Source organism: Scylla paramamosain, chromosome 11, assembly GCF_035594125.1.
Source record: "Scylla paramamosain isolate STU-SP2022 chromosome 11, ASM3559412v1, whole genome shotgun sequence".
Lineage (NCBI taxonomy): Eukaryota > Metazoa > Arthropoda > Malacostraca > Decapoda > Portunidae > Scylla > Scylla paramamosain.
Window position 1 is genome coordinate 3935001 of NC_087161.1, and position 15000 is coordinate 3950000.

The following is a 15000-nucleotide window of genomic DNA, read 5'->3' on the forward strand; positions in this document are numbered from 1 at the left end:
CTGTCATTTTTTCCTCTCCCATTCTTTCCTCCTCCACTTCACTCCTCCGCTTTCCCCTTCTTTCCTCCTTCACCTTAATAAGATAACGGAGAAAAAGACACCTTTCTTCCCTCTTCTCTCTCTTCTTCCCTCTTTCCTCATCTCCTTCCCTCCTCTCCTCTTCTTCTCGTGTCATGTTTTTCCCTCTCATTTCCTGTTACAAGTGAGATTAAAACACGTCAAACGTCACTAGGGAAAATAATAGTAATAAAAAAAAAAAACACATGAGAGTATTAAGTTTTTTTCCTTATTTCCTGATCACTTTTCGGAAAATTGTTGTTGTTATTATTATTATTATTATTATTATCATTATAATTATTATTATTATCATTATTATTATTGTACTGATTTTCTTTCCATCATCAAATTTATGCTTCCTATTCCTTTCCAAATTAATCTCTTCATTTCCTCCTCCTCCTCCTCCTCCTCCTCCTCCTCCTCCTCCTCCTCCTCCTTCCCTTCCATGTATTTTTTTTTACTAATTCTTATCTTCTCCCTTCTTTATCTCCTTCTCCTCCTCCTCCACCTCTTCCTAGTCTTTGTTTTCTCCTTTCTCTTCGCTTCTGTATTTCATTAACACACACACACACACACACACACACACACACACACACACACACACACACACACACACACACACAGTGATAAAAAAAAACGAAAAAAAAACGATGATGAGAAATTTGAGAGAGAGAGAGAGAGAGAGAGAGAGAGAGAGAGAGAGAGAGAGAGAGAGAGAGAGAGAGAGAGAGAGAGAGAGAGAGAGAGAGAGAGAGAGAGAGAGAGAGAGAGAGAGAGAGAGAGATATCCAATGTGAAATAAATCATGGTAGTGTTTACATACAATTAATCAAGGTGTGTGGACTCTCTCTCTCTCTCTCTCTCTCTCTCTCTCTCTCTCTCTCTCTCTCTCTCTCTCTCTCGAGCCCAAGACTATGTGTACAAATTTAGCTGATATTCTGACAAAAAGGTAAGCATTCCGTGGAGAGAGAGAGAGAGAGAGAGAGAGAGAGAGAGAGAGAGAGAGAGAGAGAGAGAGAGAGAGAGAGAGAGAGAGAGAGAGAGAGAGAGAGAGAGAGAGAGAGGATAAGGAGAGTTGGACAAAGGAAGAGTAAGAAAGATGAAGGGATAAGCGATAAAAGAAGGAACAGAAGAGGAAGGAAGAAAAGGAGAAGGGAGAAAAAACAATAAAATTAAATGGAAAATCAGAGAGAGAGAGAGAGAGAGAGAGAGAGAGAGAGAGAGAGAGAGAGAGAGAGAGAGAGAGAGAGAGAGAGAGAGAGAGAGAGAGATTGGAAGGGATGGGACGAGAAGGGGGAGGAAGCGGATGGTGGAGCTTGACTAAGGGGGAGAGAGGGGCTGACTGGAGAGAGAGAGAGAGAGAGAGAGAGAGAGAGAGAGAGAGAGAGAGAGAGAAAGGATAAGGAGAGTTGGACAAAGGAAGAGTAAGAAAGATGAAGGGATAAGCGATAAAAGAAGGAACAGAAGAGGAAGGAAGAAAAGGAGAAGGGAGAAAAAACAATAAAATTAAATGGAAAATCAGAGAGAGAGAGAGAGAGAGAGAGAGAGAGAGAGAGAGAGAGAGAGAGAGAGAGAGAGAGAGAGAGAGAGAGAGAGAGATTGGAAGGGATGGGACGAGAAGGGGGAGGAAGCGGATGGTGGAGCTTGACTAAGGGGGAGAGAGGGGCTGACTGGAGAGAGAGAGAGAGAGAGAGAGAGAGAGAGAGAGAGAGAGAGAGAGAGAGAGAGAGAGAGAGAGAGAGAGAGAGAGAGAGAGAGAGAGAGAGAGAGAGAGAGAGAGAGAGAGAGAGAGAGAATCACGCAGGTAGAAAGCCCACCTGTCGCTCCTATGATGTTAGTTGCAATAGTGAGGTACACATGACTGCGTGAGAGAGAGAGAGAGAGAGAGAGAGAGAGAGAGAGAGAGAGAGAGAGAGAGAGAGAGAGAGAGAGAGAGAGAGAGAGAGAGAGAGAGAGAGAGAGAGAGAGAGAGAGAGTACACATGCACAGAGACACGAGAGAAACGATCACACACACACACACACACACACACACACACACACACACACACACACACACACACACTGCAATGTTGCCAAATCTAAGCCAAGTGTGGGAAGTTGCTACACGGCGCAAAATTATCATCAAATCAATTACGTGTCAGGTACAGGTGAGGAGGGGAATGAGGGGGAGGGGGGAAGAGGATGGGGGAGAGGGGAGAGGCAGGTATTGAGGGGAAAGAGGGGAGAGCTTACCATGCATATTGCCAGGGAAACTAAGAGGAGAGAGAGAGAGAGAGAGAGAGAGAGAGAGAGAGAGAGAGAGAGAGAGAGAGAGAGAGAGAGAGAGAGAGAGAGAGAGAGAGAGAGAGAGAGAGAGAGAGAGAGAATCACTAAATATAAAAAGCTAAAATCCTAAAACACACACACACACACACGCACACACACGTGATTCCGCCCATAAAGAAGACTAGTGCACAGTTATGTATGTATGTACGTATGTATATTTGCATGAATGTATGTACGTACATATGTCTGTCAGCCTGTATGTATGTATGTATGCATGTATGTATAAACAAATATGTCAAATCACAAAATAATGGAATCAAAGGTAATCAAAGTTTATATTTTTTTTGCTTTAGATGTGAAATGAACGATAGATTAAAAGAACGTGAACGTATTAATTCACACACACACACACACACACACACACAAACACACGCGCGCATCATCGCACATCAAATAATAGTGATTTTGTGCTTCAACACTTCAAAATTATTGCAAGATTAATAATGGATGAAATAACACACGAATGTTAACAATGTGCCCTGTACGTGTGTGTGTGTGTGTGTGTGTGTGTGTGTGTGTGTGTGAGACAGGTGGACAGTGATGGCTATAAAGGACAGAGAAACGAAGACTTGGAGGGGGAAAAAAAAAGAAAGAAAAATAAGACAGATGGAAAGCAGAAAAGAGGAAACAGAGGAGAGTAGAAGACAAAGACGGAAGAGAAAAGAAAAAGAAGGAAAAAGAAGGCAAAGGGGATAAGATGAAAAAGGAAATAGAGAAAAGTGTAGAAGACAAAGAAGGAAGACGAGGAAATAAGAAGAGAAAAGAAGGCAGAGAGGGGAAAAGACGAAAGAAAGAAAAAAAGAAAAGTAGAGGACGAGGGAAAAATATGAAAAGGGATTAAACAAAAAAAGGGAAAAATAGGGAAAAAAATGAAAAGGAAGGAAAAAGCAGATAGAGACGGAAGCAACAAGACAGAATAAGAAAGAAGACAAATAGAAAAAAAATAAGAACAAGGAAACAAAGAAAAATGCAAACGTAAAAGAAGGGAAGACAACAAAAAAGATGAAAAAAAGATAAAAAAAAAAGAGATAGAAAAGACGGCAGTGGTGGTGGTGGAGGAGGAAAAAGGGGAGGGTGGGTGGGAGAGGAGGAGGAGGAGAAGGAGGAGGAGGAGGAGGAGGAGGAGAACAACAACAACAACAACAACAGCAACAACAACAACAACAACAACAAGACCTAATAAATCAGAGAGAGAGAGAGAAAGAGAGAGAGAGACTAAACACTGATACAACCACTTAACTACCTTGAACTACCATCACCACCCCACTCCCTCTCTCCCTCCCCCATCCCCCCACACACCCATCATCCTCTTCCCTGCCTCCTCCAATCTCCAGTACCCAGCCATTCTCTCCTTCCCTTACAAACTATTAAAGATAAACAAAACAACTAAACAGACGCAAAATAAATAAATACAAAAGAAAGAAAAAAAATCATTACACATTTAAACATCGAAAAAAAAAAAAAGTTATTTACCGAAAAGAATCGTAAGGTTTCTCTCCACACAAACACACACACACACACACACAGACAGACATAGACACGCCTTATTTCATCACCTCCTAGCACTCTTAACTCCCTTCCCCAGGGTGTTATCTCTACAGGGGCGGCAGCAGGGATGTCTTACCTTCCTGCAGAGCGAGAGGAGTCACCGCAAGACCCCGTGAAAAGGTGCAAAGGGAGTGTTTTGTTCACTAGTGGTGCCGCGTTGATGACTGATAATGGCGGAGCTGAGAAGGTGGTGCTGCTGGTGGTGGTGGTGGTGGTGGTGGTGGCAGTCTGGAAAATATGTAACGGATGAATACACTGAAAAAATACAAACACAAATGGAGAAAAAAAGGAAAGGAAGATAAAGATTAAAGACAGGTAAATAGTAAAATAACATAGGAAAGACGGTTTAGTTAGATTATTATTTATATATGATGTGGTGGTGGTGGTAGTGGAGGTGGTGGTGGTGGCGGTGGATGGAAAATATGTAACGGACGAATTAAACTAGTGATAAAAACATGCACGAGAAAAAATAAAATAAAAGAAAATAAAGATGAGAGATAGGTAAATAGAAAAAAAAAACGAAAAATAGTTTAGTTAGGTAATTATTTACATATATATACAGTAGTAGTGGTGGATGGCGGATGGAAAATATGTACCGGATCAAGAAACTAAAATGAATAAATAAATAAATAAATAAATAAATAAAAACAACATACATGAGTAATAAAAGAAAATAAAGACAAGAGAGACGTAAATAAAATAACACGGAAATTACAGTTTACGTGGCTAGTATATGAGTGTTAAATATTGTTGGCAGTAGTGGATGGCTGGAAAATAATTAAGAGAATATAAAACTCATGAAAAAATTTAAGTAAAACGAAAATAAAGACAAAAGACATGAAAATATATTAACGTGGGAGATACAGTTTAATTATATGAGTGCTTATATATATTTTTTCTCTGGGCAATCTGTTATGAGCAAGGGAGAGGAACGCGACGAGGTGGTGACGGCAGTGGCGGCTGGAATGAGAGTAATGAGTCAGGAACAGAGGAAAGAAAAAAAAAAAAAAAAAAAAGAGGGAAACTAAAATTAATATAAAACAAGACAGTTTAGTTTGGTCATATAGAAAACTAGAAAACTGATGATGATGATGATGATGATGATGATGACAAAAAAGTGATTGCGTCTAAAAAAAAGAAAAACAAGAAAAAAAGAAACATTGTCTATTAAAATATTAGTAATTAGACCGCCTTAAAAAATAGTAATTAATAAGTCTGCTGAGGTAATGTTGGTATATAAAAACAAAGAGGAAAATGTGAAGAGAGCGAAATATACTAAAACAAAACCAAACTATATAGTTATTAAAAAAAAAAAAAACACACACACACATTAACAAAAATAGCAATGAAACCGGATAGTACTGAGAAGTGATAGTAATAAATGGAAATAAATACAAACACATTTCAGTTATATATATAAAAAAAAGTGATAAAAAATGTGCAGTGTGTAGCATATACATAAATTGATGGCATATTGGTTGTGTCGCTAAAATGGCTGCTGATAAAAACTGAGTGATTCTCGTACTCATTCACATCAAGTAAATTATGCTAGTGCTGCTGCTGCTGCTGCTACTATTACTGGCGCCGCTGCTCCGGACGCTTAATCAGGCTAAACGCTTCGTATTATTTCGTTATTTCATTTTTATTTTCTCTTTCCGACCAGTGTTCATCGTCTGTATGGCATTAATAAAGTAATAGTTATCGTGCCGAATTGAAAATTGTCGTACGTAGCGCCACTTTTTTGAACTGTTACTTTTTATTTTATTTTCGCTCCGTGTTCTTTTGCTGCCATGTTGTTGTTGCTGACGCTGCTGCTACTGCTGATATTGCTGCTGTTGCTACTACTTGTACCATTATGACTACTATTACTACTACTACTACCACTACTACTACTACTACTACTACTACTACTACTACTACTACTACCACTACTACTACTACTACTACTACTACTGCTGCTGCTGCTGATGCTGCTATTACTACTACTAGTACTACCACTACTACTACTACTACTACTACTACTACTACTACTACTACTACTGCTGCTGCTGCTGCTGATGCTGCTATTACTACTACTACTACTATTATTACTACTATTACTACTACTACTACTACTTCTACTGCTACTCCTACTGCTGCAACAACAACAACAACAACAACAACAACTACTACTACTACTACTACTACTACTACTACTACTACTACTACTACTACTACTACTACTACACCAAAAGAGATTAGGAAAAGAAATACAACTGATCTCTTTTACCTTCTTCAAAAATATTCTCTCTCTCTCTCTCTCTCTCTCTCTCTCTCTCTCTCTCTCTCTCTCTCTCTCTCTCTCTCTCTCTCTCTCTCTCTCTCTCTCTCTCTCTCTCTCTCAGCATTACGAAGCCGTCATATGTAAAAAAAAATAAATGAGCTGGATTTCCATGACTGACCAACACGAAAAATAATAAAAAAAAATAAAACAAGCAAATAAATGTATAAATAAATAAATAAATAAATAAGTAATAATAATAATAATAATAATAATAATAATAATAATAATAATAATAATAATAATAATAATAATAATAACAATGGAAGGCAGACTGAGATGTTGCCAACGTAATTATATTACTATTACTATTATTATTATTATTATTATTATTACTACTACTACTACTACTACTACTATTACTACTACTACTACTACTACTACTACTACCACTACTACTACTACTACTACTACTACTATTTTCTTTCTTTACCGTTCTATGCTTATTTTCCATGTCAGTGTATTAATTATAATTCTTATTTCTTTATCTTATGTACGTGTGTGTGTGTGTGTGTGTGTGTGTGTGTGTGTGTGTGTGTGTGTGTGTGTGTGTGTGTGTGTGTGTGTGTGTGTGTGTGTGTGTGTGTGTGTGTGTTAGTAATAATAATAATGTTTCCTGCATTAACGGACTGGGAAAAAAAAAAACACAATATTAAATGGAAAAGCCTGGAATCTGGAACTCGAAGGTGAAAAGACATAATATAGAAGTTTTTTGGCCACAAGGACAGACGCACGGACGGACGCATAGGCAGCAAGCAGGCAGGCAGAGAGACAGACAGAAACACATTTACCCAGAGAGATACGCAAACAAAAGGCAGATAAACAGAGAGAGACACATAGATAAACAAAAACAGATACAGACTAATAAACAGATGGAAAGATAGACAGACAGATAGACAGACAGACAGACAGACAGACATACAACTAAAAAAAATAGCTTCAGGTGAGATGTGCTGTGGTGTACCCTTATAATGACATTCATTGTGCTTGGCTGGCGTGCATCGAACACACAAGGAAAACATAGATAATAAGGAAGTGTTTGCCGGTAAAGGTAAACACTACAGCATTGACAGTTACACAAGTAAATAAAGTAAGAGTTGTTTGTATTCAGAACTTGAAAACAACAAAATAAAAAAAGAAGTAAATTAAAATAACACACACACACACACACACACACACACACACACACACACACACACACACATATACAGACAGACAGACAGACAAACAGACGAACAGACAAGCAGACAGATATATAGAGAGAGACACATATACAGACCAGCAGGCAAACATACAAACAGACGGGTAGACAGAAAGATAGACAAGTAGAGACAAACAGAAGGACAGATAGAAAAATAAACACGCGGAACACAGACAGACAGACAGACAGACAGACAGACAGACAGACAGACACAGTGACAGATAACAGACAAATAAACATCAAGCAGATTAGAAACATAATACCAGAGAGAGAGAGAGAGAGAGAGAGAGAGAGAGAGAGAGAGAGAGAGAGAGAGAGAGAGAGAGAGAGAGAGAGAGAGAGAGAGAGAGAGAGAGAGAGAGAGGCAGTGGTGTAGCAGATATATTAATTTCAACGTCATTCCCTAAAGGATAAATAATCGGACATGTTGCATTATCATTTTTACCAACAAACACACACACACACACACACACACACACACACACACACACACACACACACACACACGAAGAGACTCATACATGTTACACAGAGAAAGAGAGAGAGAGAGAGAGAGAGAGAGAGAGAGAGAGAGAGAGAGAGAGAGAGAGAGAGAGAGAGAGAGAGAGAGAGAGAGAGAGAGAGAGAGAGAGAGAGAGAGAGAGAGAGAGAGAGAGAGAGAGAGAGAGAGAGAAGCCTTTGGGAGGTGTGAGACTTGTTCTCTTTTACAGTAAGAGCTCTGGGGAACCTCTCTCTCTCTCTCTCTCTCTCTCTCTCTCTCTCTCTCTCTCTCTCTCTCTCTCTCTCTCTCTCTCTCTCTCTCTCTCGTTAGTCAGTTCACGTCTGCTGTCCACTTTTGTTTTCCTTCACAATTTTTTTTATTCTTTATTTTATTATTTCCCTTCAATTGTTCATTCAAATACACCGACTCTCTCTCTCTCTCTCTCTCTCTCTCTCTCTCTCTCTCTCTCTCTCTCTCTCTCTCTCTCTCTCTCTCTCTCTCACCAACAGAAGAGGTGAGCTAATATTTCAATCTGTGTTTCTTCACTTTCATATATCTATCTATCTATTTATCTATTATTATTATTATTATTATTATTATTATTATTATTATTATTATTATTATTATTATGTCACGATTGAAAGGGAACTAAGGGCTGGAAATATTCTTCTTCTTCTTCATTCTTCTTGTCGTCCTCATCTTCCTCTTCTATTTCTTCCTCCTGCTCTCCTTCTCCTTCTCCTCCTTCTTCTTCTCACATTTTCCTTCTCCTCCTCCTTATTTTTATCTATCTTTTTACCGAACATGATAAAGAAAACTTGTGATAGCTTTTCTTTCCTACTTCTTACTTTTTTCCTTACCTTCTTTCCTTCTTTTCTTTTCTTTCTTTCTTGTAATTCCTTCACTTCCTCTCTGGTGTTTCTATGATACACCGTGAGAGAGAGAGAGAGAGAGAGAGAGAGAGAGAGAGAGAGAGAGAGAGAGAGAGAGAGAGAGAGAGAGAATAACTGTCTTTCTCGTCACCCGCTCGCTCTTCATTTATTTTCCAAACCGTGACATTTTCATCAACAAACAAACAAGACAATACAATGAAACAAAACAAACAAAACAAACAAACGAATAAACAAAAACAAAACAAAAAAATACTAGGTGTCAACTGTGCCCAAATTCTTTCTTGTTTCCGTCTCTCGGGACACATCCCCTCACCTCCCCTTCCCCTCTTCTCCCCCCTCCCCCCGCCCTTTCCTTCCCCTCTTCTTTCCCTTGTTCGACATCTTCTATACGTTTAGTTTATTCCATTTTTCTTTCATCTTTTCTATTCTTCTTGCTTTCTATGTCATTTTTTTTTATTTTCTCTCTCAATTCCTCCTCTCTTTTTTTTTTTTTTTTCTTTTTCATCTACATCTTCTATTCTCTCTCTCTCTCTCTCTCTCTCTCTCTCTCTCTCTCTCTCTCTCTCTCTCTCTCTCTCTAACTTCAGTCGAGTTTCCTTCTTTTTCTCCTATTCTCTCTTTCTCAATCCTTCCTTTCTGTTTCCCCCTTTTTTCCTATTCATTTCCCTCCTCTTCGCTGTTCTTTTTTTTTTTCTCTTCGATTCTCTTCCGTAATTTCACTCTCCTTTATCACTCTTATTTTTCTTCTCTTCTACCTTTCTCTTCTTCTCTTTTTCCTCTTCCTTTCACTCCCCTTACCCTTCTCTCCTCTCCATTATCGTCTATTCCTTTTTTTCCTTCCTTCCTTCTATTTCCTCTATCAATATTTCTTCCTTTGTTCCTCCACTTTATCTTCCTCTCTTTTATCATCCTACTTCTTCTTCCTCCTTCTCCTTCATCTTCCTTCTTTATTATTATTGTTTTACTTATCCATTTCTTCTCTTCCTTGTTCCTCTTATTCACTATCATTTTCATTCCTTTCTTCCTCCCTTCCTTCCTTTTCTTCCTTCTTAATTATTCACTACCCTTGTCACACTCTCTCTCTCTCTCTCTCTCTCTCTCTCTCTCTCTCTCTCTCTCTCTCTCTCTCTCTCTCTCTCTCTCTCTCTCTCTCTCTCTTCCTTCTTCCTTCCCTCCTACACATAAACAAACAAAACAAACAAACAATATATTTCAACCACATAAGCCTTCCAACATTTTCTTCCTTTCTTCCTTTCTTTCCCTCACCTCTCTCTTTCTCTCTCTTTCTCTCTCTTTCTCTCTCTTTCTCTCTCTTTCTCTCCCTCCTCCTTCCATCCCTACCCTTCCCACCATCCTACTCTCTGTCTCTCTCACCTCCTCTTTCTTCCTTCCTCCTCAGTAGCCAATAGAAGGGGAGGGGGTGCTCCTCGGATGCTCCTTAATAAACAATGGAATGTAGTACTGACGGAGTATATGGGATTGGATCTCGTCTATAAGGTATCCAATAGTCTTTGCGAGGCGATCCGATCCTCTATAAGGGGAAGGGAGATGAAATTGTGTATACGGTTATTTCGTCTATGATTACATATGGAAAGAGAGAGGGGGAGACGTGTGCAGAGAGAGAGAGAGAGAGAGAGAGAGAGAGAGAGAGAGAGAGAGAGAGAGAGAGAGAGAGAGAGAGAGAGAGAGAGTGGGGAAAGTGAATGATGGAGAAAGGAAATATCCTACACAGGGAATGAGAATGGATCTCTCTCTCTCTCTCTCTCTCTCTCTCTCTCTCTCTCTCTCTCTCTCTCTCTCTCTCTCTCTCTCTCTCTCTCTCTCTCTCTCTCTCTCTCTCTCTCTCTCTCTCTCTCTCTCTCTCTCTCTCTCTCTCTCTCTCTCTCTCTCTCTCTCTCTCTCTCTCTCTCTCTCTGAACCAGACAAAGAAATATCACAAGAGAGAGAGAGAGAGAGAGAGAGAGAGAGAGAGAGAGAGAGAGAGAGAGAGAGAGAGAGAGAGAGAGAGAGAGAGAGAGAGAGAGAGAGAGAGAGAGAGAGGACAAAAATACCAGATTGTTTCATGTCATCATTTTTTTGTATGGAAATAATCGTGTTAGAGTGTGTGTGTGTGTGTGTGTGTGTGTGTGTGTGTGTGTGTGTGTGTGTGTGTGTGTGTGTGTGTGTGTGTGTGTGTGTGTGTGTGTGTGTGTGTTTGAGTTGCCTGCAATACAAGAGTGTACAATAACAATACGACACTGGACACCTTTCTTCTTCTCTCCTCTCCCTCTCCCTCTCTTTCTCTCTCTCTCCTCTTCTCTGCTCTTCCAGACACGTGTATGTGTGTGTGTGTGTGTGTGTGTGTGTGTGTGTGTGTGTGTGTGTGTGTGTGTGTGTGTGTGTGTGTGTGTGTGTGTGTGTGTGTTAAGTAAATGAGTGTGGTAGTGAATATAGTAGTAGTAGTAGTAGTAGTAGTAGTAGTAGTAGTAGTAGTAGAAAAGTGCAAATCGTTCACACACTCAATAATCTTTCTATTTTTTCCTCCACCTCGCCTCTGATCTTGAAGCATCTTTGACCTTTATTTTTTTCCCCCTTTTTACTTGTTTTCTTTCGTTACTTGTCATAATTCTTCTTAGTTTACACTGACAATTCACACTTTCCTTCCAACCTCTATCTTCCAATCCTTCGAGATCCTAATTCTTATCCAGTCCCAAACTTTAACCCAATCCCGATTCTACTCTTCCTCTAATCCTTCTTCCTAATCCTGCAAACTGGCAACTCGTCCTTCTCTTCCACCACAACACACTTCTAATCTTAATGAAATTCCCACGTTATTTCAACCCAATCCGTCTCCTCGTTCTCTCCCTCTCATCCTTCTTCACCCTCTATCTGCACACTAATAAATCACCCTTTTCTTTTAATCTTCACCTTCCATTTCACAACCCTAATCATAAACCAATCCCCTTTTTTTCCAGTCCTCCATCCGATACTCGTCTAATCCTCCTTCCTTCATTCATTTGCACAATATGAAGTCATTTTTTTACTTTTAACTTCTAATTTCCCACCTCACAATCCTTCTAATACTAATCAGTTCCATATTTAACCCAATCTTTCTTCCACTTTTCCACTCTTCCTTTTTTTGGCTCCACATTCTTTTTTTTTCTTTTTTTTTCACTTCACAATCCTAATCGTATTACAGTCCACATCTCTTAACTTAATCCTCCTTCTACTCTTCCATACTTCCTCTCATCCTCTCACCCTTCCTCCTCCTCCTCCTCCTCCTGCTCCTCCTGCTTCCACTCAACGCCAGGTAAGCAGCGCGGCGCCACTGCTGACCTTTCTTTCACCTGTTAATTAAGTATGAGATGGACCGCCGCTGCCCTTCGCTGCCACCTCAACTTTGCTCCTCCTCCTCCTCCTCTTTCTCTTCCTCCTCTTTCTTGTTTTCTTCCTCCTTCTCCTTCACATCTTCCTTGCTTTCTACCTGTTTGAGTTTTCATTTCGTTGTATTTATTTCCCTTGCTGTTCTCTCTCTCTCTCTCTCTCTCTCTCTCTCTCTCTCTCTCTCTCTCTCTCTCTCTCTCTCTCTCTCTCTCTCTCTCTCTCTCTCTCTCTCTCTCTCTCTCTCTCTCTCTCTCTCGACATCGATCTCTTCCTTCCTGTTCCTCCCTTTTACTTTTTTTTCTCTCTCTCTCAAGTTAATGTCTACTTTTCCTGCTCGTCAATTTAGGTAAAGTTGTGTCGCTTTGCCGCGCTGCTCATCTCCGTGTCCCATTCTCAAAGCCTCACGCCAGGAACACACGTGGCTGACTGACTGACTGACTGACTGACTGACTGACTGAATGAATGATTGGCTGAGTGAGTGAGTGAGTGAGTGAGTGAGTGAGTGAGTGACTGGTTGACTGACTGACTGACTGACTGACTGACTAACTGATTGATTAACTGATTGACTGACTGACTGATTAACTGACTGACTGACTGATTAACTAATTGACTGATTAACTGAATAGCTGACTGACTGACTGACTGACTGATTTGAGACGCCGGAATAATGGATAACACGGCGCTAATAATAATAATAATAATAATAATAATAATAATAATAATAATAATAATAATAATAATAGTAATAATAATAAAAGTTAAATCAGATAACAAAGATCAGAAAATGACATTAAAACACACGACTAAAAAATAGATGAAAAAAATAAATATAAAACAACGAAAGACAGGATAAGAAGAAAAAAGAAAAAAGAAAAAGAAAACAAAATAACAATATTCAATTGATGCTACACGAGAGAGAGAGAGAGAGAGAGAGAGAGAGAGAGAGAGAGAGAGAGAGAGAGAGAGAGAGAGAGAGAGAGAGAGAGAGAGAGAGAGAGAGTTACCATTATACATCTACTTTAACAAAACATCCTACCTTCATCTTCTACCTGCAATTTCCTAGACACCTCAATTTCGCTTCACTTGCGCCGATCTCTCTCTCAGGTAAGTCAAAATGCAGGTGGCGGGAGAAGCTCACCTGGATGGGAGTCGAACCCTGGCCACGCGCAGCACGATTTGCTTGACTTGCTTCCTGCCAGTGTGCTTCCCTTTACTGCTGCCCTTCCCTCACTCCTAAACTCTTCCCAGAATTTGTAAGATCGATGATTAGTGTTTACAAGTACGAAGTTGTGAAGTACCTCTCTCTCCCCCCCTCTCTCTCTCTCTCTCTCTCTCTCTCTCTCTCTCTCTCTCTCTCTCTCTCTCTCTCTCTCTCTTATAAGGATGACAAACAAAATCCTCAGGGTCAGTAATCATGACAGGATGAGAAATATTGGATTCAAGCTTCATAAACTTAGATAAAAAAAGAAATAAGAAGAATTTGGTTTCCAGGTAGAGAGATGGACTGAACAGACACAATAATCAGCTTGTTAGTGCCGGGTCAATAGGAAGCTTTAAAAGAGGACAAGAAAAGTGGATGAGGATGATAGGTGGATAAAGGTAGGTATGTTTTATAAAAGGACTGCCACGTGTACGCCTTATGACTTCTAGCTTTCCTTATTCATCTACTTATTTATTTATGTTCTTACCTGTCCCTCACCTGTCCAACGCAACAACAGGTGGACAGGTAAACACAAGTGCGCAAAGAGGGGAGTCTGTTAAATTCTCCACCTTGTTCACCTTCTCCACCCACAGCCCACCCCTGGCCATACACACACACACACACACACACACACACACACACACACACACACACACACACACACACACACGCCTCCACCCACTTTGATGTTCCTTCCATTACATTGCCACTAAATTCTTTCTCCTGCCCTCCCTTCTGTTCCCTCTTTCTCACCGACGCGTGGCAACCGAGGAGATTCTGAGCTTAATATGAGCTAACATCTGACTCTTAATTCTTAACTAATGAATAATTCTTAACACTGAACTCTTGATTCTAATTCTTAACACTCAACTTTTAACTCTGAATTCTTACTTTCTCTCCTAAATCTTAACTGACACATAAACGCTTCAGTAACTATTAATTGGACTCTAGCACTTATCTTCTTAATTCTTAAACACTTAACTCATCACTCATAACTAACACATAAACACTAGAGAAGCTGTTAACTGGACTCAGGCATTTAGGTTCACCACGACGTCAGTTAGCCAATCCCGGTGATAAGAGTGTTGAGGTAACCTGGTGTGAGGGAATCGAAGCAAACAGTGTTCCTACTTTTGGGGGTTTGAGTCGACTTGTACTGCCGCATCTTGAGTGACACCCTAGTTTTAAAAATAAGAGAGAAAATAGTTAATCAGTTTGCGTTCCTTTGTGTTTGTAATACAGTAAAATCCCTCTTATCCGGCATCAACGGGACCGCCGACATGCCGGATACTTGAATATTGCCGGATACTTGAATAGAAGTGAAATTATGTCCACAATCACCACCCTACACTCACGCATCTTACCATAACAAAGATCAGCTGATCTTAATTAGCAGTTGATCTGATCAGCTGCTTAAGTGTAAGCACAACACGCTTCCTCTTTTCTACAACTTTAGGCATGATGAAGGCGTCAGGCGATAAACAGTGCACACGCGGGACTGAGTCACTGAGTAAACACAGTGCAGTGGGCCGCGGGTGGCGCGAAGCAGTGCGCTCTGGTGGCGAGGGGACAAAGTATGCCTCGAGCGGGAATTTTAATCGATTTTATGA

At 40.0% G+C, this 15000-nt stretch overlaps 1 long non-coding RNA gene across 2 annotated transcripts in view; it reads right to left on the reverse strand.

The window, feature by feature from the left end:
• Window positions 1-4147, reverse strand: part of LOC135104653 (uncharacterized) — an 86773-nt gene extending 82626 nt beyond the window's left edge. For both annotated transcript variants that reach the window (XR_010270474.1, XR_010270473.1), the window contains exon 1: window positions 4008-4147. This is a non-coding gene — a long non-coding RNA (uncharacterized LOC135104653). The remainder of the gene's footprint in view (window positions 1-4007) is intronic.
• Between the last annotated feature and the right edge of the window lie 10853 nt (window positions 4148-15000).